The 22,786-nt window shown below is 39.5% G+C and overlaps 1 long non-coding RNA gene across 2 annotated transcripts in view; it reads right to left on the bottom strand.

Moving 5' to 3' along the window:
- Window positions 1-21,892, bottom strand: part of LOC111092824 — a 156,079-nt gene extending 134,187 nt beyond the window's left edge. Inside the window, exon 1 of one of the 2 annotated variants that reach the window (XR_005380057.1) lies at window positions 21,759-21,892. This is a non-coding gene — a long non-coding RNA (uncharacterized LOC111092824). The remainder of the gene's footprint in view (window positions 1-21,758) is intronic. The other variant, XR_005380056.1, reaches the window with a different exon arrangement.
- Window positions 21,893-22,786: the final 894 nt, after the last annotated feature.

The following is a 22,786-nucleotide window of genomic DNA, read 5'->3' as shown; positions in this document are numbered from 1 at the left end:
CAAACAAAAAGAAAAGAATGGTATTTATCTCATAAAAAATGTTGGTTTTTTTTTTTTTCTTTTCTGAGTTTTGGGGTTTTTTTTTGAACAATAAGAACAATGTGATTACCTATGCTTGTCTTTTCATTTTGGTCATCAGTGGGTTGTAACAATTGATAATACTTTGTAATCTAAATATCTATATTCTATTTGTTTTTGCCTCAGTCTCTTTTTTCAAATCTATATTTTTGCCATTTTTTATTAAGTTGTATATATTTTAATAACAGAATTCAAATTTATGGTGCAAAGAGGAAGAGACAAATATGCAAAAGTAGTAGTAGAAATTATTGAGAAATGCGTAGCTACAGATGAGTAGATATGGAAGTACCTAAGTCAAGTGAATAACCAGGACAACTGTGTGATTTAAAAGAGGAAATTTAGACGTTGTATTACGACCTATCATGAGAAAGCATTCATCAATGAAGTTAGCTGACTCCTCTGAACTTAAGGTTCCTCACCTATAAATGCTGGGATTAACGATCTATACCCATCAAAGTGGTTTTCAAGATTAAAGGAGATAACTCACGTAAAGCACCAAGCACAATATCTAGCATGTAGTAGAAGCTTCTGGTGGTTATTTGCTGTTTGTTGCTTCACGTCCATTTTCAGCCCTTTTCTTGCCTCCTGAGTGCTCTGGAGAATAATCTTGATGGACTACAAACCCAGGTTCCTTAACTCTCTAGTTAAACCAGCAGAGTGGAGATTGGGAGGAGAGAGAAGATGAGCTTCCCCAATTCCATACCCCATTCTCCTTACCTCCCCCACCCAACCCCTCTCTGCTGGGCCTTGGTTTAGAAGCAGCTACATTCTGTTTCTCTTATGCCACCTCTGTCCCAGGGCCAGCTTTTGTTGGTCCAAGTCAAAACTCCCTCCTCTAATTAGAGTAACTAGCTTATCTCAGCTTTCCCAGAATTTTCTCAGCATCAGCACAAAAGTCCTATGTCCCAAGAACGCTTTCAGGACTGGGCAAAGGGAGTAGTTAGCAACCCTACCCCCTGACCCCTTCAGTCCCCAGATAGAATACTAACCTCTATAAGCCTCTCTCAGGTTATTCTCTAAAGCTCTGGGAATATGAATGAATTTTACTTTTCTCTCCAGTATTTTTCAAAATAAATAAATCTGAGCACAGCTCTGGAAGATAGAGGTCTTGTATTCCAGGCTGAACTCAAATTATGTGACCTTGGACATATTACTTAGCCTGTCTTGTTTTCTGCCCGATAATTTATAAACTGGGTGATCTAACTTTCTGCACTCTTGGTGCTGCCTCCTTGGAGAGGGAACACTAGACCATATCAATACCTACAGGTCTCTCAAGTCATGACCTGAACAAATATCTTGCAAGAGAAATAATTCCCTAGCTGTTGCTTGACCCCTTAGTTTGGTTTTCAGACCACTATTCTGTTGAAATTGTTCTGATCGAAGGCATCAATAACCTTTTTTGTCAAATCCAATTGTAGATCCAGTCCTCATTTCTTTGCCATTTGCTGTGATTTACTGCTGTAGGTTGAATTGTGATCCACAAAAACATATGTCCTAGTCCTAACATCTGGTACCTGAAAATGTAACTTTATTTGGAAATAGGGGCTTTACAGACATAATTAAGAATCTCAACATGAGAACATCCTGGATTAAGTGGGGGCTCTTATCCAATGACTGGAGTCCTTATAAGGAAAAGAGGGAGATACAAGACACAGAAGCAAAAGGAAGAAGACCATGTGCAGATACAGGCAGAGATTGCAGTTGTGCTGCCCGAGCTAAAAAATGTCAGGATATCCCAAAAGCTAAAAGAGGCAGGGAAGGATTCTCTTCCAGAGCCTTTGGAGGGCTAGCCTCTTGACTCCAGCTTTCAGCCTCCCGAACTGTGAGTGAACAAATTTCTCTTGCAATAAGCCAAGTTTGTGGATAATATGCCATGGCAGCCCTAGGAAACTAATACATTTGCTCTTCCTCGATTTTCAAGAGAGATTTCATTTTTGTTCCACTCTTACCCTTATACATATGGCTTGTCTTTCTTGGTCCCCATTCACTGGCTCATCCCTTATTTTCTATAATGAAATGTTCCTGAAAAGCTTTGTGCTTGGCCTTCTTCCATACACCTTACACAGTTTTCCTCAACTAAGCAATTCCCTACCACGATATCAGACTCCGTATTGGGTGATAATACCCATAATCTTCTGCAAGAACCCAGGCTCCTCTTCCTGGATGTTCCACAGTCAATTCAAACCAAATGCATCCAAACTCAAATTCGTCTTCTCACTCAAGCTTATTACTCCTCCCCTATTCCCTAACTCCGTGAATGGCATCATCATCATCTAACTATTCTTCGAAAGCTTCAAGGAAATTATCTTTACCACACAGAGTAGTCATTTCTACCTCAGATTCCTTGAAACCCTCCATTTTTCTAACCCCAAGCCACTGTCAAAATCAGTTTCCACTGACTCTGTTCACAACTACTACCACCAGCTCCCAGGGACAAACATCTTCCCGTTTCTGTGCATTTTCATCGTCACCATCAAAGTCATTCTCAATAGTCAAAAACATCTTCTTTTCACTGTTCAATCTCTATTGCATCCCTATTGCCTAATGCAGGGCTTGTCAACGTCTTTTCTGCCATACATAGAACAGAGGTCCATGTGAGCCACTGGGTCACAGTCCTCCACAATTCTCTGGAGGTTTGTCCTAGCCCCACCCTTTTTATCCCAATGAAGAAAACACATCAAGACAGGTAGAGATGACATATTTACCTGAATAACTTGAATTTTCTCTAATTGAGAGTAAAACCAATCATTTTAGAAAACTTCAGCATTTTGTCACTCATAATAAGGAACTTACAACGTATCTCACAGGCCATCTGCATCATAGCATCGACCTTAAGGACAAACAGCCTATGGAAAATATCTAGCTCTCTCTAGCGTGTCACACAAAGCCTTCACAATCTTGCTGCACTTTTTCTTACTGTCTCTCAAATCCCACATTACACCTTATACTCCAGGGACATTGAATTACACAGCATTTCTCGAAGATATCATGTTTATTAACATTGAATTTGCTCTCATATTCCTGTTCCTGAAACACCTTTCAGCCCCTTTTGCACAAGGCAAACTATTCTCTTTTCAAGACTCTGCTTAAATGGCACCTTCTCTGAGACACCCTCTCTGACCTAGACACAGGTGCCCCTTGCTCCTTCCTGTACCGTATTTTATACATACCTGTAACAGTTTCCAAAGGCTGTCATAACAAATTACCTCAAGGTTGCTTGAAACAACAGAAACTTATGCTCTCACATTCTGGAGACCCAAAGTCCAAAATCAAGGGTTCAGCAGAGTTAGTTCTCTCTGGAGGCTCTGAGGGAGAATCTCTTCTTGCCTCTTTTTGGCTTTTCATGGCTGCTGGAAACCTGAGCATTTCTTGGCTTGGGACTGCATTAATCCACTATCTGCCTCTGTCATCACATGGCTTTCTCTGTGTGTGTCTCTGTGTCTCAAATTTCCCTCTCCTTTCTCTAATAAGTACATCAGTAAATGATTTCGGGCCCACCCCAAATCCAGGATGATCTTGCCTCAGACCTTTAACTTAACTACATCTGCAAAGACTCTATTTCCAAATACACTTAATTCACAGGTACTAGAGTTTAGCACTTGGACATATCTTTTTGGACATAATTCAACCCACCACAAATACTTTTGTCAGAACTGTATCATAATAATTTGTTCTCCTGTATGTCTCCTTCATCTGACTGTGGGCTTCCTGAAGGCAAGAATCATCTCCTACATTTTTTTCTTAAATAATCCCCATGGCTTATCATAGGTCCCAGTATCTGTTAGGTACTTAATAAGTATGTTTGTGAAGAAGGAAAGGAAAAGCAAATGAGTGATGTTCTCTCTGTTTTCCTCACTTGCAGCTTCTCTCAGCTCTCAGCTGTATACCCACCACCTAGATCCTACCATTCTAGATTTACTAAGTTTGCCATACTTGCCTTCTATGTATCCATCAATCCATTCTTTATTTTCTTTTTTAGATGCATTACTACACTTCCCTCTAAATACTTTGGCATGCCCTATCATTATCTAGTGCCATTGTGAATAGGAGAGGTGATAATAAGAATAAGAATGTTGTGTTTGCTGCAGGTTTTGTGTAGATAATCTTTATCAAATTAAGATAGTTTCCTGATTTATTTTAGTTTGCTAAAATAAACATTTATATGGCTTCCAAGAATCCTCCACACCTAAGACTCTTAACTAAAAAGGATCAACTCAAAAGCGCAGAGCGATACTGAAGGTTTTCCTATCTCTTCACAGAGCTACAGATCTGAAAGTATTCAGAAGTCATTTAGTCTCTGCCTGGAGGCACATCTGCACAGTTAGATTATCCTAGCATCTGATAAACTAGATTGAGGAGAATCAGTCCTGCTTTTAAAGGCCAACAAAGATATACTTTTGAAAAACTCTCTTAATGATTCCATTCCCATCACTGTCGGTTTAGGAAAAACAAAAACTAATGTCTTCTTATATACTTCATGCTGCATTTCCCATGTTATCCTCCCTCTGTCAACTGTATAGAAGCCCACATGTTGAGACCCTCAAAAATCCTTTCCAGTTGCTTCCCTACTTTTGGAAACAGAACACAGATTGAGAATCAGAAAAATCTAGAGCTCTTAGCCTAAAGCACACCACTGAGACTTCCAAAGGCTCATCTGTATAGCTATAAAGTACAAAGATAAGCATCATACCACTCTTTAGGAATAGAGTAGTGGATCACCCAATTAATTATGACAAAAATTTCCATCTACGATTGTACATCTAGTACTCATCCATTTCTTTTCTTCTTAACCCTAGGCATTCAAGCTGCCTTTAAGGCCAAAAATATTATATCTTGCTATTGCAAGATTAAGTTTCATATTTGCCCCAGAAAGAAACCAAAGCAAAAAGGAGAGAAGGAGAGGGAAACACCTCTAAGCCATGCATAGTTAAGGATTTGGTTTCAGATCAATGTTAAAAAGCAGAGATAATTAGAAACATCATCTGATTTGTATACAACACAAGAGCTGCTTTGCTAACTAAAACCATAACTGACCTAATTTCACTGAATGTTCCAATGAAAATGACAGACATGCAAAGAAAGAAATATAATACGAGCAGTGGATGATCCATATTTTCCCCTTGGGTTTCAAACACATTCCTCAGACAGGAGACAACAGTGACATGTAAATGACAGCACAGACCCTCGCATGGCCAGCAAAAGGGTGTCTGCACATCAGAAAACCCACAAGATTACAGGTCCTTGACCCCGGTACGACTAAGGGTTTGGTTTGTTCTTTTTTTTCTTTTTTCTTTTCTTTTCTTTTTTTTTTTTTTTTATTAAACCTCAGTGTCCCCAGAGAATGGAACAGAAAGCAAGTTGAAAATCAACCCATCAGAAAATATTTCCCTTTTATCATAGCCATTAACAAAATGTAAAGGTACTATAATGGGAATTCATTTCTCCCTTTCAATATAGGACAAAATTAACAAAATCTCTATCTTCCTTGAAATGATTCACGTGTCTCCCACTGTACACTGAGGGATATCCACACCACACAGCAAGTGACATCTCAAAGTAATATCTCTCGCAGACACTTTCTCACTCCTTATTGTAACCATTCCTGCATGCAAACATGCTTGTGAAAAGGGCACATTTTTTAAGTTATCTCAGATCATCTGGCAGGATTTAAGCTCTAAGCTGGCATTTTATTTGCCTTGCTCTACTTGGAAATCCCTTACATCAGCCCTGCTTTCACGAAAGGAGTCAGGCTGCACTCCTTTCTCTTATTCTTTGCTGAATCCTGTGAGGCAAATGCTTATGGAGCCCACCCAATAAAGTGTCAAAAGGAGTACAATGTCAGCAATAGCAAGACTGAGGGGACCCAGGGAAAATTCTTGTAATAAATAAGACTGAGAGTACCAGCAAATTGGAACGTCCAACCTCTGGAACATCTTATCTCTATTGAGCCTGTGCTGCATTATCTAACACCACTTATCTGCCTCCCTCGTTTTGAGTAAGCACCAGACTTGCATTCTCAAATCCCATAGCTTTATCCCAAAAGACAGGATACCCTTGCTGCAGAGGTGAATGGGCTCACTATTGTTTACAGTAAGCTCATCTGTTAGAGAGGTGTTTCTCACAGCAACAGCAGCTAACAATATTAGCTCCCTGAGAACCCACTGAGATACTTCTCTTCAAGATTCAGGCAAAGAGGGATGCCTGAGTGTTCAGTAGGTGAGCCCTGCCTTTGGCTCAGGGCATGATCCTGGGATCCAGCATCAGGCCCCCTGCAGGGAGCCTGCTTCTCCCTCCGCCTGTGTCTCTGCCTCTCTGTGTCTCTCATGAATAAATAAATAAATCTTTCCAAAAAAAAAAAAAAAAAAAGATTCAGGCAAAGATAGGGCAGGCCTGTGGCTCAACACCAGACTATTACCGTGGGTGACATCCTCTGATGGAGTAGGTAGGGATCGTAGAATCCTGATTTCAAAGGACTGCTAAGGCTTGTTACCTTATCACTGGAAAGCAACTCTGTTGTTACACAGATAGGGCCCTGTATTTGATTTCTAGCAATTGTTCTGCAGCCTGTGCACTCATTCAAAGAATGGGACTGAGCACGAGATGCAGAGCTCAATGCTGGGAAGCAGCCTGATGAAGGGCAACTTTCCCTCGCGTGTATGGTGTAGGGCAAAGGGCACGCAAGGGAATAATCATAATCTAGAACAACAATGGCTGGAGTGAATAGAGTCTGGAAGAACTGGGATCAGATTCTGGCTGTACAACATACCACTGTGCGATCTTCGATAATCTTTGATAATTCTAAGTGCCAAATTCCTGCTCAACATAAGGAGAATATTTTTTTCATAGATCTGTTTTGAGAGATTAGTGAGATGTATGTAAGACCTCACATGCTATGCTTAACACATAGGAGATACTCAATAAGAAGTAACTACTATAGTTTTGGACAGAGAATCATGGGAAAAGAGGAGAGAAAGACTAACTCTGCCCCTAAAATAGAACAGTTACTGCCCAGGGGGAAATACCATGTAAACCAGGTCTTGAAGGATATTGCTTCATGAATTTATTTTTTTTTATAACAAACTACACTAAAACCTATTGCCTTAAATATCTGTCTTATTTTGCTCATGATTTTGTTGGTCGGGAACTCAGGAAGGACAAGGGTGGGTGGCCCACCTCTGACCCATGTGGTGGCCTTGAGGCAGCTGGGGCAAAAGCATCCACCCCCAAGAGGCCCCTTTACTTGTCTGTCTGGTATGTCAGTGCCCCTTGGCCTCACCCTTTCTTCACATGGCATCTCATCCTGTAGGACCTCTCCATGGGGCTTGGAATTCTCACAAGTATGGCAATCTCAGGGTAGCAGACCTATTACATGGCAGCTAGCTTCCTCCAGAACTAGCATTCCAAGAGATAGTAAGAAGAAGTTGCCAGTCTCCAAGGCCTAGGCTCATCATATTCTATTGATGAAGCAGTCCCAGAGCTTAAGCAGATTCAGAATGAAGGGATACAGACCTATTCCTCAATGAGAGGAGTTAGAAAGCTTTGCAGCCATCTTTAATCTGTCACAGATGTGTGGGAAAAGTGGAAGGAAGCATGTCAAGATCTAAAGAACAAACTGCATGGACAGAGGCTGGCAGGGGACCCAGCTTCATCCTCTCCCAGTATGTAGTGTCTCAAGCACATAATTGGAGTAAGGGGCAAGATGATGGTAATTTCCTGGTGTTTGATTTTTTAAATCCTCACTTCTTGTTGCACCTTTGTAGAGCTGTGGGGCATCCTCATCTCACTGGAAGTAAGGAAACTGATCCTCTACTTCAGCATTTCTCATCCTGGTGATTCTGTATCTCGGGGTGATAGGAAAGTCCAACGTTCAGTGAATATAAGGTGAACTGCCCTGCGACCATTCTCTCTCAATCTTCTGCCTTTATAATCAAATGTTTTATGTCCCCTGGGTCATATAACAGAGTATTTATGGCAGTATGTTGATATCATAGACACTTTTTACTCATGATTCCCCACTGAACTATAAGCATAAGTTTGGATCTGTATCTTCCCATCACTCACCCTCGCACCATTCCTGATCCATTCTGAGTCAAAAACAGTTTTGGTTTGAGGAAAACATAATAAGATATAATTTGTGTCCTCAAGGGACTTTTCTTGTTGAGAGACAGTGAAGTGAAGACAAACCACCACAATACACTATGGCAAACACAGAGCTAGAGGAACATAGAGCCAAAGAGGAGATGTGCATAAGCCAGCAGGTAGACTTATTTGAGACCTTCAAAGGTCCCTGGGTGACATTATAAAAAGAAACATGTACACACGTGTACATACACACACACACAAACACACAGAAAGAATGAAAGAATGGCTAAGATACAAATTTAGGAGAGAAAAACATTCTCTGAGGAGCATTTTAGGGAGAAGCATATGTTTTAGGGGCGTGACATATGTTTACCATATAAATGATATAACTAAACCTTTTTTTTTTTTTAATTCTGGTAAACTTTTGCCTCAAATGACCTTACAGGGGATCTTTGGATTAGCAGGTATTTTTGTCTGTCTCATCTATCGCCACTCTGACCTAATGTCCCATCATCTTAACTATCATTTAAATACTAATGAATTTCAGACTAAGCTTGGCACTCTTAACCAATAAAATTCACCCCTCTTTTTTTTGAACCCACACCCAGACTTTCTTCTTGGTGTGAGATCATTCAGAGTGTACATGGAGAAAGTTATCGGAAACAGAGGGAGGAACAGGAGCCAGGCTGCTAGCCATGATGAGCCACCTTCCGGTCTTCCCACACATTCTCCACTCCGCTTTTTCTTCCTCCACTGTTCTGCTACTTTCCCCTCCATCATCTGTTTCAAAGAATCCTCATAAAAAAGCATAAAAACTCAGCTTAACCAGCTTTTTACAATTTCTGTATAATTTAAGGGGAACTCAAAGAACATCCCATTCAACTTTCCACTTTGCAGTGGAGGAATTGAGCCCCAAATATATTGAATGTCTTTTCCAGCATCACAGAGCCAGAGTTCTTGACTCCATTAAAGCAAGTGGACTTTCCAGCCATGTTCAAGAAGTAAAGAGAAGGAAATTTGTAGTCTTTACTACAAAGAATTGTGAACAAAGATCATAGGAATGGTATTATTTTTAAAAATATTACCTGTTCTGCTTATCTAAGTATAAATGGCATTAAGAACAACTTAAATTTACTTAAATCCAAGGCAATAGACTTTCTAAAGAAGGCAGAGACTTCTAATGCAAGTCAAAGAATGAAGCTAGAAATGCATAATCCCTAAAAAAAGAACATACTAGATATGCCAGTGTCTTTTCTAATGGAAAGAACATTCATTCATCCATTATTTTGCATGAGAATAAGTTCTTAATAAAAATTCACCCTAGGAATAAGGCAAGTCTGTGTTTTTCTTTAGGAATAAAATTTCTATCTTCCTTAGAGAGGTAACGATGATGATGCTGATTAAAATTTTGTCAGTATAAAATGATGGATGAATCCTGAATGACACAAATAGTGTTTTATTAACACACAAGTGACATTGCTGAACTGCTGTTAAGAAAAGACGGTCTCTTCTTTAACCACCAGAAAGGAAATTGGTTTATATAATAGCAATTATATAATTAGGAGGAACTACAATAATGTTTGACTCTTCTGCCTTAATAACTGTGTTATGATAGAAACAAAACACTATTTATGTTATCCTCTCATTGTAGCCAATAAAAATTTTAAGGCAGCTGATTTTATTTATGGATGTCTATTTATTACAGATTTCTTTTAGATTTAGCTACCACAAAAATGACTTTTTGGCTATAAATATGGATGACTGGATAATTTAATACCATGCTATCTTAGCCAAATCAAATCAAAACATATTGGACTTCTATCTTCCACCAAGCAATTTTTCTTTAACTGTTTTTCTCCGAGGGTTCTTGATATGTTCTGACTCACTGCCTGCCTAACTTTTGGTTAGTGACCACAGCCATCCAGAATGACACTGTGCAGAACATGTAGGAGTCCGTCCTGCAGATACTTTAAGTCCTACAAGAGGGAAGTGGGACCTGAGAATAATGAGCAGCTGGCTAGGAGCATCAGATGACAAAGCTCAGGGCTAAGAGTGGAGGGTGAAAAGTAAAAAACTAAAATTTAATTTAAAAGTTTCTTATTTACCAGGTCCATAGATGGATGAGGCTGACAAAGTAAACCCCCAGTCCTGAGAACAGTATTCTTTGACAAGCAACCCCCTTTCTGTTCATGCACACGCAGGCCCATGTGTTAGTGTAACTCCACATACAGATTTTTAGCACTTCAGTTCTGGTCCAGGTTGGATGAGACTGTTGGTGGCACAGTTTGCTGAGAGATATGACAAGCAGCAAGAAAAACAAAATTCCACAGCATATCCTGCCTGGGAATGAATTTTTGAGGTAGACAAATCATGGATGTAAATAAGTGAAATATGAAAAATAAAGGAGTGGTCCAGAGAACAAAGATTAATAATATATTGGTAAACACAAGGAATGGCAAATTCATGCACCATTAGGATGGAATTTTAAAGTTCTCAGTTAAAAAAAATAATAATAATAAAGTTCCCATTCAGGGGACCCCTGAGCGGCTCAGTGGTTTAGCACCTGCCTTCGGCCCAGGGCGTGATCCTCGAGTCCCAGGATCAAGTCCCACATCAGGCTCCCTGCATGGAGCCTGCTTCTCCCTCTGCCTGTGTCTCTGTCTCTCTCTCTCTCTGTGTGTGTGTCTCCCATGAATAAATAAATAAAATCTTTAAAAAAAAAAATAAAGTTCCTGTTCATGGCTAGCTCGCTTTTTTTTTTTTTTTTTCTTAAAAGGCCACTAAAATATCTAGCTCAAATTTAGAATATCTTTTGGTCAGTTTTCCTTTTGTTTAGAACGTATTTTACCAGGTTTTCCTTTCTTCTTATATTTTCAAAACATGAAGATGAACACCTAGCTCTTTTTCTATTTGGTTCAGCTTAAAATAAGAATACAAGTTGCCTGGGAAGATGAAGCAAATATACTACTTTTATAATATCCAGGATGGTTAACATGGTGCTGAGGGCTTAATTGGTCCAAATGTCTTATTCCCAAGAGGTAACCAGGTGCCTTATCTTAAAAAAAAAAAAAAAAAAAAAAGTTATATATTATCACTCCAAGATAGTACTTACATATTAGTGCTCTTATTTGAAGACGTGAGTAATGGAAAATGTTTAGTATGATAGCTAGTGGAGGGTAGAAGAGGAGCATGGAGATATTTTGGGGCACACAGCATATGAATAAATCTTGAATCCCGGTAAGGAGGTTTTTGCTGCTTCCATAGCACCTAATGCCTGTTTCTGCTGTAGGACAGAAAGGCAGTGTATTTGATTTTTTTCCTTTTTTAAAAAATTTAAAGTCAATTAGCCAACGTACAGTACATACTTAGTTTCTGATGTAGTGTTCAATAATTTAAATGATGTGGTTGGCAGGAGATAGTCACTGTATTGCATACTGTCACTTGATCCCAAAAATATAATAGTCTGAGTGGCATAATCCTAAATAATGTCTAGTCAATGTTAGTCAGGATACATTAAGAATATGAGCAGTTTCTCCATGATAAAGAGCTCTAAAAAATGAATCCTGTTTTCTCTCTAATTAAAAGCATTTTCAAGTTAATCAGAGTTTTTATATTATCCCATCTCAGTGCAACAATATTGGACTCATGATATATCAAGGCTTTTCCTCTTCTGAATAACAATCATTTAAAGAGGGAAAATAGCTACTTTTTGTTAATAGGGCTCTGTTTTATACCATCCTCTATTTAAATTTACATTCTTATTGCCTTCTAAATATTTAGGTGGTTTTGAACATAAAAAAAATACTGAAATGTTAAATAGTTGGCAAGTGTATACAGCTTCATTAATATTAGCTCCTTTACTTTTTCTTGATGCATTATATTTGCTTGAATTACTTTGAAATGCTTTATGACTCTGATCAGAAAAATATATGGAGTTAGATACTTTGCAGTTGTGTTTAAAAAACACCAACCTTCGGACATTTGGTGACAGAAATGTAAAAACAGGAATTCTAAAAGCCCCTGAAGTCCCCAAGATTTTATTCCTAGACCATCAAGTATTTATCAGCACTAGGAAGCATCCAGAAAAATGAACACTTTTACTTTAACTTCTTTTCCCTATTGCTAGGGCCTAGTGCTTGATGGACGTGCTGAGAAGCAGAGAAATGACAAAAATAAAACAGTTGGAGAAATCAGGAGAATGGCTAACATAGATAACTACAGCCAGCCCCTGACTCAACTCAGGATCTATGTTTATGATCTGTTCAAAGAACTGAGCTTATTGGGATCCTAATGGTTTTTCTAGTCCCAGTTTTTAACTATTGTTTAACAGAGAATTTTTCACTAATTGTTTGGTTAATTGATGAATTAACTAATGACTTCATGGTCTGTTAATCTATAATTTACCTCTTATTGAAATAGTCTCTTTCCTAGCATGGATTATTTCTAGTTCTCATACTTATTTGCCTGGATTTTTCCCAGCTTGTTTTCAGTTTATTAGCCTTTTACTTATGTTTCTCTTCTACAAATTAAAAATTACTTAGCCATGAGAACCTCTTATCTTTTCACTCTTCGATCCCTCCAGGAGCTTTGGATAACACCCATAGTGTTAGTTACCTGTATACAGATGACACCCAAATGCATATCTTTAGCCCAGACCTCTCTCTGAGTTCAAACCATATATCCAATACTTTACCCTTGATACCTCCATTTGGATGTCTAAAGAATCTATAGCCATGACTGCCCTACTCGGCCCCAACCGAATATGGTCTTTTGCCAGTGTCTCAGTCTCCATAAATGATACTACCACCCATCCACCACCCTTAACAACTTCCACTTCTTCACCTCCACATTTGGTATCTTGAAACCATTAAATTTTTTTGGTCACTGTCTCCTTTGGTACCACCTAGTCCAAGTGGCCATCATCTTTCATCTTCGCTTCTATTTTGTCTTTACTATATCCCACTTACCATAAAATACAGCAGGGCTGTTCCTCTAAAACCAAGGCCATGGCAATCACCCAATATTCCAGAATATCAGGAGTATCAGGTAACAGCCTTAATTTGCATGGTCCCCAGCCACTTACACTGATCCCTTAGACCAAAACATACATATGCATTAAGATTTACAAAACACCACCACCTATGGAAGGTTCAGTGTTTTTTACTGTAAATTGTTATTTCTGTTCTTCCCATCCACTGGTCTTGCAAACTTCCCAGTACAAGTTTGAATCACAAGGACCAGATCTGAGGTCCCTTCTCTGTATTAAGTACTTGCTCAAGGTGAATGCCAAGGAGTGCCAAAGCCATGATCTGAACTGATTTATTCAGAGAGGAAGTTAGGTATGATAGCTTTCACATTTTTATTTTCATCTCCCCAGATAAGGTCAACAAACAATGACATCCAGGAGATTAATTTATATATTGCAATATTTTGGAAGGCAAACTGGCACAGTGGACTTCAGGCTGTGAAAAACCAGGGTCGGGCAGCCCGGGTGGCTCAGTGGTTTAGCACCACCTTCAACCCAGGGCGTGATCCTGGAGACCCAGGATCGAGTCCCACATCAGGCTCCCTGCATGGAGCCTGCTTCTCCCTCTGCCTGTGTCTCTGCCTGTCTCTCTCTCTCTCTCTCTCTCTCTCTGTCTCTCATGAATAAATAAATAAAATCTTTAAAACAAACAAACAAACAATCGGGGTCTAAGCCCAGCTCCACCACTTACTAGAGGGCTAATCTCAGGCAAGTTATTTAACCTTGGAGAATTATTGGGAGTTTATGTGGAACAATACAGAATGGCAACTAACATGATGACCTGTGCCTTTAGACTTTTGAGCATAGACATCAAGGACAGGTCTAACACTTGTGGGGACTTGGGAAAGTTTCTTTACCTTCTCTGGACCCCAATTTCATCATCTAAAAAATAGAGATACTTTACCTACTTCACAGGGTTGTTTCAAGGACCAAAATAGTTCATAGACAAATGCTTGGAACAGTGACTGCCACTAGTTAGGATTAAGAAGCACCTGTAGTAGTGAAAAGAAACTAGAAGAAAGTGAGACTCATGGTAAGTGAGCCTAAAACTAGGAAAAGGTGAGAGGGATGTGGAAGTAGGTTTCTGGGAACCAAGACAAAAAACATAAAGAGAAGAGAAGAGGAAAATCAGGAAACAGAGTTACCTAGAGCCAGAAATCTATCACCGGTTAGTAAAAAATAAGGAGAGATAATGAAGAAAACACCCAAAGTAAAGGAAATGAGAGACCATACAGTCCCAGAGAGAGAAAATTAAAGACAGTGGCTTCCTGGTGATTTTCAGTTCGTTTGCAACAACCTATAACTCATTTCTGTGAGATATCTCTGCATTATTTCAACAACAAAAAAACTTTTTGAATACCTTTAAAGTGAAGAAACTTGACAAAATTACCTCAGCCAGGCGATCACATTCACCATCAACAATAAGTCACGTTGACAGCATATAACTTTGGCGTGATGTGATGACCATGGAACTTTATGTTTGTGGTCTTCTTCCCAAAACATATAACCCCAAAGTAAAAGAAAAACACCAGACAAACCTCAGGTGAGGAATATTCTGCAAACTATCAGACCAGTACTCCTCAAAACTGCCATGGTTGTGAAAAACAAGGAAAGTTCGTGAAACCATCACGACTAAGATGAGTCCAAAGAGACATGATGGGTACATGTAATGTGGTATCCTGGATAGGATCCTCAAACGGAAAAAGGATATTAGGTGAAAACGAAGGAAATATGAATAAACTATGGAGTTTAATTAATAATAATGTCAACATTAATGTATTAACTGTAACAAATTATACTAACAGTATATTAGCAATAAGGGAAACTGAGTGCTGAATATAAGGGAACTCTGTACTAATTGCATAATTTTCTGTCTAAAGTGTTATAAAATAAAAATTTTATTTTAAGAAAACCCCCCTTTTGTTCCTTGCCCTAGACTGAGGTAGGTCTAAGCTAGCAATCAAACCACCGGTGGCTCTATCAGGTCAAATCCTACCATTGGCATAATCTGTCAGGGTGACTTTGAACAGGTTACTTAAAATCACTGAGCTACTTTACTCATTTATAAAATGGACAGAATGCATTATAAGATTTGCTAAAAAGGATTAAATGGTTCAGTGTGTGGAAAGAGTAAGCGTGTATTAAAAATAACTCTCTTTATTATTTAAAGGCACATTACCTACTACATGGAAGGTACTCAACAAATATTATTTTTTTATCCCTCTTTATAACACACATATAACCACCTAGAGTATCAACAGGTTTCAAATTGTTGTTTCTACAATCTCTCTTTATTTAAACAAGCAAAGTATACATACTCTATGTAAAATGTTACCCTAGACTCAGAGTAATGCATCTGTTGAAGGAATCTGCTGTGGAGAGGGATGCACTACATCCCCAGACATATAACCAGGGCCCAGCAGCTGACAGTGTATCATGGGCTGGCCTCTGTCCCTTTTATCTTTTCTTCACCCCAGGTTGAGCTGGCCCCAGCCTTGTCCACTTGTAAAATATGCCAGTGATTCCACATGGTCTGGCCCCCTATTACACCACTAAACAAGGGGAGTTAAGTGGGGTGAGGGATAAATATGTTATTAGGACTGCACATGGAATTTGAATTTTAAAAAACCTTCTTATAATGATTTCTTAAAAAGCAAATGTCATTAATGTGCCTTTTGTATTATTCAGGAAAATATAAGCATAGAAAAGGAGGAAAGTAATATTTTACTACCTTTTCACTATTTTTATAAGGGAATGTACTTTCTTATAAGCACAAAACGTGATCTAGTTAACTCGTTTTCAATATCATATGAAATACACAGTGAACGAAAAAGAAAAATATTTCCAAGTTTGAAAAGTACATGTTCCCCTATCTTAACTCTGGTATTTAAAATTCTCAACATCATTTTGGTTTCTTTTATGTCAATAGACAATGTTTTTCAGGCTTGGTCTCAGCCCTGGCCCTATCAATTCTAATGTAATTCAGTTTCATTTAATTGCACGAACATTTGGAGAATGTAGAATATGTACTTGGCACAGTGCTAGACCTTGAGAGAACATTAAAGAGAAAAGACATGATCCCTGTCTTCAGGTGGCTTGTTATACAGCAGAGGAAATAAAATGTGAAGACAATTATTATGTCCTGGCTAGAAGATGATGAGGGCTATAAAGGATGCTTATTCAAATTGCCACTACAGTGCCAAGGACAGAGAAGTTATTTACAACCAGAGATCAAGAAATTCACGAATTAGTGTTTGTCCTGAAAAACGAGCAGTATTTTGACTCCTAGAGAAGGAGTAGGAAGGTCCAAAAAGAATCCAAGCAGTGTAAGGATCTTCACGGAGCCAGCAAAGTAGAGTTTTTAATCAAGTTTTGTTTTAACTGTTAAATAATTAAATTTCACATCAACAGCACTTCGTTGCTTACTAAAGGCAATATCTCAATTTTGTTAGGTTTACCAGACATGATTCTTCTTTAACTATTATTATAACTGGGTGATGCTCAGCATTCAACTTTGCCTTAATTCCTGAAGAAATTTCCTTTCTGGGTCTCTCCAACCTTTTATAGAAGAGATATGTGATGTCACTGTGTTTGTTCCTGTTATTCCATTTGCCAGGTTCAAGTTGTGTTTGTGTGAATAATTCATCATGACTCAGAAATCTGACTTTTAAAGAACCAGCACTATTGTGAAACAGGCAGTACATGCTCACCAGAGTTACCTTATTTAACATGACACTTCTAAACTGAAAAATCTAAAAAAAGATGCCTTCATAGAACTCAGGAAACTTGCCCCATCATTCTCACCGTCAACTGTCCTAACAGGTTCCAGTTCCTATTTAGTGTCAACCTTTTAGAGTTGTAAAATGTTTCAGTCATTCAGATATGAGACCTTAGGCAGATGCTTGAATCCCCCTGAATTTCAGTTTTTCATGTAAAACAGAAACCTGAGATGTCAACATGGAGTCAGAAAATTAATAGATCAGAACTTTAGAATCTGCTGAGAAGTCTACTTAGAAGTATAGCTGAACCTTAATCATTTTAAGAGATGTGTCTCTTAGATAATTCTCAAATTTCCCAAAACTATTTTACGAAACATGGGTGGCAAAAAGGGCTCACCTAGGACCTACGAGACTTCCTGTGATAGTGCTATGGTCTCTAGTATGGCCTTGGAAAAGGAACTGTCATGGCTAAGAATGTCTGTGGTCTGCCTGGGGTAGATCCTAAGGACTCCCTGCTCACATCTATCCTGTCTGAGGATAGCTCCTCTGGGTAGAAATGGTCTTCCCTAAACTGTGACCAGATTTTTCCCCACTCCCCTATTCTAATGTGAGATCACTAAGAAAAATATAATTGTATTTGTATAATTGTATTTCAGGGAATTGTATCACAAGAGCTATGATACACTAAAATATCAGATCTATAATTCAACCAGCTATCTGTATAATTACGCTCAAAGCATACAGAATAGAAGAGGGAACAAAAGGGTCAGATTGAGTCTTGCAAGAACCGAGTCTTCTCTGCCTGAGTTGAGAAAGACTTCCCGGAGAAGACAGGATTTACTATAAAAACCAGGGGGCTCTATCTGCAGAGGGCTCATCTGGTTAAATTGAATCTGGCCAGGACATGAAATCAGAGAAACTCAAGTGAGCTACAATATAGGAACTCCAGGCAGGGAGGGCTTGACGTATTCTCCTTTATGTAGAATTAGCTGCACATGTCTTGCTCCTCTACTAAAGGGCAGGCTGCTTGAAGGCAAGAACCCTTATATTATTGAGCCTGGTACATGGTACTTAGTAGGTGTCCATTAATTGGAGCAATTCATATAGCCCGAGCTGGAATGGTTTGGAATCAGAGCACTGTTATTCATTTTTCCTTCTAGGATAGCGAGACTCTCTTCCCAGTCATGACCCTATGAAAGGAGAAGGATAATTCTTATTCTTATTAAGACTAGAACTGGAGTTTTTTCTCATCCTTCCCAGGTGCAAATGAGCCTGAATAGAAAACAGAAAGGCAAACACACATTGGGCTCCTCAAACAATGCACACAAGAATGTGCTCTTTTCCTCTTCAGGTCCCCATCTCATCCCACTTCACCCCACCCTTGTCAGGAAAGTCTGGGCTATATAGACTTAAATAATAATGCTAAATTTAGTTCCATTCACATTTACTGGGTACTGTAGTAGATTTTATCCTGTTGTTCCAAACATTGGCTATTCTTCCCTGTGAGAGAACTATACTTTCCCCACTGGAGCAGACTTAGCAGTCTGATTTGCTTTGGCAATGAAATGCAGGTGGAAGTAACTCTCTCCTCTGAGAAGAAGCTTTAAGGGCCAGTCTGTGATCCCACATTATCTCCTTTCCCTCAGCCATGAGACCTGCCACCTTCCAGATAAAAACTGCTCGTTAGTCCGGGTTCCAGACTAAATAGGATGTGGACCAGAGCACAGGCTGACCAACAGTGGACATATGGCGTGAACAAGAAAATAATTGTTTTTCTTACACAGCACCAAAGTATGAGGGTAGTTTATATTGCAGTGTAATAGCCTACTGCTATTGATACAAATACACTTTCTAAACAGCAGGAAATGTGCCATATGCTAGGTAAATAGCATCGACCATCATTATTTCTTCTTTTTTTTTAAGATTTTCTTGATTGATGGGCACTGAGTGGGGGGGGGGGGCATTCAATGGGATGAGCACTGGGTGTTATATGTTGGCAAATCAAACTCCAATAAAAAAAATCCAAAAAAAAAGATTTTATTGATTGATTGATTGAGAGAGCAAGTGTGTGCATGTGAGGGGGGAAGGGAGAGAGAAAATCTCGAGCAGACTCTTACTGAGCACAGAGCCTGAGGCAGGGCTTAATGTCACCACCCTGGGATCATAACCTGAGCCAAAATCATGAGTTGGATGCTTAACTGACTGAGCCACCCAGGAACCCCATGAATCATCATTTCTAAGATTCCAATCAAGTTATGGAGACAGAGATATTCTCAGCAAAATATTACATGAGTCAGATTTGTGACAACAATCTCATAATCTCTCCTGATAAACTACCTTGAGAGAAAGTGGTATTGGGGCACATTGAAACTGATTGGGTAATACGGTCACTGTGACCAAAGAGTGGCATTTGGAGATTATAGTATCCAGGAGATTCTAGAGGGTGCTTGTTATTCACAAAGACTGGGTTGTTAGCATGTTCAGGTTTATATCATTTGTCCTAGTGGTATTAAGAATAGCATCTCCTTTCATGCATCCAAGTATCCCAGCTTAGGTGACAAATTATAATCACCCTAACAGTACTGTGACTACAGTTAGTTGGTTGTTAGCAGTCTAAGAATGGCATACCGAACAGGCCAGCTGAACCAGATAGAATAAAATATTCTAGACTGTCTGCTTATACCCATAGATCCCTACTAAGAAAGCAACCCAAGTGTCTCTTTCAGGGAAAAAAAAAAAAGAAAGAAAGAAAAGAAAGAACGTTTATGCTTTTGCATTGAGACCCTAATTGTTCCTGATACCCTAGCCACAACTGATTAAACCTGAGAATATGCTGCCAAAGTTGACAGTATGGCCATACAGATCAATCACTTTCAGGTGATACATTCTGAAACTTACTTGTTCATTCATTACCTCTTTAATGAGTACCTACTGGGTACCTATTCTATGGCAGGTCTCCCATACTGAATGGTGAGTAGCACACTGGCCTTGCCATATGCGGCCTTGGGAAGTATGACAATGAGATGCACAGGGGGAGTGAAGCAGCACCAGAAACATTTGGGCTCCCTTCTGGAAGAGGTAACAAACAAGAGGGCACTTGAGCTGTTGTTAAATCAAAGCCCAATGGGCTATTGTTCTAACACTTCTTACTTTCCACTGAACAACCCAGCCATTGAAGTGTTGGGACCCTATGTAACCAGCTTTGGGGCTGCTGAGGTGGTTTAACATACCTCCTGATTCCCACATATATCCTTGAAACCAACCCGCATCTAGGGTTGCAAAAGGTAGCAAATAAAAATACAACAGTCACCCCCCTTATCTACGATTTCACTTTCCTCACAATCAATTGTGGTTTGGAAATAGATGGCCCTTGTGACATATCCTCAGAAGGTCAATAGTAGCCTAATGCTAGGTCACAATGCTTATGTCAGTCAGTCATCTCACATCATTTCATCACACAGGCATTTTATCATCTCACGTCATCACAAGAAGAGTAAGTATGGAAAGATAAGATATTTTGAGAGAGACCACATTCGCATAACTTTGCATATTATGATTGGCTATTTTATCATTAGCTATTGTTGTTAATCTTTTACAATGCCTAGTTTATAAGTTAAACTTTATCATACATACATATGTATAGGAAAGAAACATAGTACATATAGGATTCAGTTCCATCTGTGGTTTCAGGCATCCAGTGGGAATCTTGGAATGTATTCCCTGGGGATAAGGAAGGGGAGGGGGGGGGGACACGATTCTACAGGATGCCAGTTATATTGGATTTCAGATAACTAATGAATACTTTTAAAAATATAAGTATGCCCATGCAATATCTGGGACATATTTATACTAAAAAATAGTTTGTTGTTTATCTTAAACTCAAACTTAACTGGGTGTCCTGGATTTTGTCTGGTAACCTTAACCCCATCATATAAGCAGGCATGAGCAGGACAGGAGGGTAGGGCACAGGGAGCACGGTTAGTGTAATGCCAGTAGTGCAAGGATTTTTTTTAAGACTTTATTTATTTATTCATGAAAGACACACAGAGAGAAAGGCAGAGACGTAGGCAGAGGGAGAAGCAGGCTCCAGGCAGGGAGCCTGATGTGGGACTCGATCCTGAGACCGCGGATCATGCCCTGAGCCAGGTGCAGGTGCTCAACCGCTGAACCACCCAGGCGTCCCAGTACAAGGATTTTATAGCAAGTCAGCCCTCATGCTGGTTCTGCTTTCACCATCCACAGGATCCATTTGAAAAATTCCCCACATTGAATTCCATTTCCAGAATCTGGGACTTCTCTTGTCCCTTCATTCCTAAGTTCTGATTTAGTCCCCTGAGTGATATCATTTAATGTAAGTTACATTCAAAATTTGGCTTTGCAATTACCTGTATATGTGGCCTTGGGCAAGTCTCTGAATCTCTCTGACACTTGGTTTTGTTGACTGAAACATGGGATTAATAATATCTTATAGGGTTGTTGAAAGATGGAAGTTTACTCAATCAATTAGCAAGTATTTACCAAATGTTTTCTAGATGCCAGGCTCCCTGTTAAGTGACATGGGCCCTTTCCTCAAGGTACTCACAATCCAGTGGGAGACAGAAGTGAATAAGCAGATGAAATGCATTGTGATATGAACTGTGATTGGTGTACAGAATATTGTGAGCCAAGTGCCTGGCTCAGTTGCTCAATAAATGCTAGCTGATATTATTCTCCAGGGTCTCCCATGTCCAAGAGCTTAAGGGCTGCTCTGGTTCTCAGTCCTACAGTGAGCTCCACCCTCACCCCCAGCAAGTGTCTCTGACACCTTGGGCTACCTTTCCAGACCTCCACCCCTGCTGTTTTGTCCTACTCACCAGCCAGGAACTCCTGTTGCCTGCCTCTCTAGGGCCCTCCTGACACTGACTTCCCTGACCCAGTGGCTCCATCAGTCTGACTTCCAGGGACCAGGCATCCACAGCAGAGCTTGACCAAGTGAGGACAATTCCCACTGTACCATTTCACTTAGGCAAAAAATATGCCTGTGTCATAAAGCAGTTCCTGTTTTAGCAAGACCTTGTAAATGTGGGCAATCACTATGTGACAAGCATAGTGTTGATGTTAAAGATTTATAAGAGTGTCAGAGATGGAAATAAAATATGATCCAGGTTTTCCAACCGGGAACTGTGTCTATTCATGGAGCAACCTCTTTAATTCTACTTCAACTTTCTAGTTTCTGGGTTGGCTCAAGCAATGTCAAAACCTGTGTCTGCAGCACCGGCAGCTTGAGTGTGGGAGTGTCAGTGCAGATCTATTTCTGTGGCAAGTTCAGTACAGGCTGAATTTAAAATATGAAAAACAAAAGTGAGGCTCATGACTATTCCACCAAAAGAGGGAAAAGAAACATAGGACTTCTACAGGAGCCCCATCACCCTTCTCCCAACTGCAATTTATTACAAATGTTTCTCTATTCCAGCTCCTAACATGATGTGCCAAACTGAAAAAGAGGCAAACCATTGTGGGGTTTTACTGTGCCTGCTTTTAGTAGCCAGCTCTGGTCCTGCCAACCCTATCCTCTCGCCAAATATAGAGTTGCAACACAGAGGAAATTGTCTTTTGCTGAGTAGAGGAATGGCAAAGTCCCCACAAATGAATAGTTGATGAACTAGATCTTACTGTTGCTTGGGGTCCAAATGGAAAAAGGAGGGGCACAGCTGCTGTACTGCAGGGTTACTCAGATTCTCCAACATAGCAGACAGGCATGGAGGTGGGGGATGACCTGGAAGTAGTTGTGTGTGTGTGTGTGTGTGTGTGTGTGTGTGTTTTAACCTAAGTGCTCAGACGTATCTCTACCAATAGCTAGAGTCTAATATCAGTGAATAAGATTAAAATGACTCAATTATAA

Source organism: Canis lupus, chromosome 27, assembly GCF_011100685.1.
Source record: "Canis lupus familiaris isolate Mischka breed German Shepherd chromosome 27, alternate assembly UU_Cfam_GSD_1.0, whole genome shotgun sequence".
NCBI classification, from domain to species: Eukaryota; Metazoa; Chordata; class Mammalia; order Carnivora; family Canidae; genus Canis; species Canis lupus.
This window is presented reverse-complemented; position numbering and strand designations above follow the sequence as displayed.